The sequence below is a fragment of the Pundamilia nyererei genome, unplaced genomic scaffold, assembly GCF_000239375.1.
Source record: "Pundamilia nyererei isolate P.nyererei 1_Seehausen unplaced genomic scaffold, PunNye1.0 scaffold00062, whole genome shotgun sequence".
NCBI lineage: Eukaryota > Metazoa > Chordata > Actinopteri > Cichliformes > Cichlidae > Pundamilia > Pundamilia nyererei.
Genome location: NW_005187463.1, coordinates 1059439 through 1060619, shown reverse-complemented (window position 1 = coordinate 1060619; position 1181 = coordinate 1059439). Strand labels below are relative to the sequence as shown.

General features: G+C 40.1%; 1 protein-coding gene across 1 annotated transcript in view; it reads right to left on the bottom strand.

Annotated features, from left to right (window-relative positions):
• The window catches only part of dntt (deoxynucleotidyltransferase, terminal), a 98007-nt gene that overhangs the window by 68794 nt on the left and 28032 nt on the right, over positions 1-1181 (bottom strand). The window lies entirely within an intron of this gene.

Sequence of the window (1181 nt, the reverse complement as noted above, 5' to 3'; positions counted from 1 at the left end):
ACTTTTCAAGCTATCGTGTTTACAGACAGAATGACACGCACGTACGCAACCAAAAATATAACCTCCTCGGCGGAGGTAATGAGGAGTGGCTTTTGCCAGGTTTTGTATTTGTCCATCTCTTGATGTGGTGTGTCTTTTTTTCTTAATGTGAATTTTAATCTAATGAAGCTGGAGGAGTTCATTCGTTGGAAACTATTTCCAGCAGCACATTAATAAAGATAGTGATTTATCGAACGGGTCCTCATCAATCGGCACTGAAATTACACCCCCTCCCCGTTATGTGCTGCATCTTACTTTATTTTATTTTGATTTATTTCAGAGCCTGGTGTTTACAGAGGTGACATTTGGTAAAACATTAATTTTACAGTAATGTAATGTCAAACCCCAAAACACGTCCATGTATTGAATTTATGGCAAACTACTCAACCTGGAAAGTTTGCAATTAGGGAAAAGAAATGCCGACGCTTTCGTCCTCATCATCAGTGAGCTGATGTCGCTTCACGTTCACAAGGACTTAGTGATCACGTGTGTTATACAGTTCAAAGGCTTAGAGCCTAACTACTGTCAATCCCCCACACACAGGTCCGTGGGGATATTGTCAATACGTAAACAGTCTATTGGCCACGCAGAGGGTTGGTCACGGTCTTGTTCACTGCAGTAAATTCTTGGGTTTTCTTCTTGCCTTCCTTTGCAGAGGAGCAAAAAATACGAGTAGTAATAGTTGTGAAAACGTATCGTATTTGAAGTGAAATCATTTGAGGCCGTTGCCAACATGCGCTACTCAATTAGGTGTTTTAAACAAATGGCTTTATTGAACCCTTATTTGCTAGTGCAAAGGATCAATCAGTGTCAATATTTTACGCTGGTGTTAGTTAATTCTGTCACTTCATATCACATAAGCATAAATATTAATAATGGCCATTGGTTTCGAGTGCTTTAGCTCATAAATCACATGCTGCGTGTTTCGAATCATCGCCGACGTCTTCCAAGCGTGTTTCCAAAATACTAAACTGTATCTTCATGGCAGCAAATTATTTTAGATCATTGCACAACTGCATAAATAGGGTCCGGGAAGTTGCGTGAGTTATGGTTTGCACACCTAATCTGAAAGCTTTGATTTTGCGACGTTGCATTCAAAAGACGTGTTGTCAGAAAATCCAACCCAGACGATAAAATGAGGG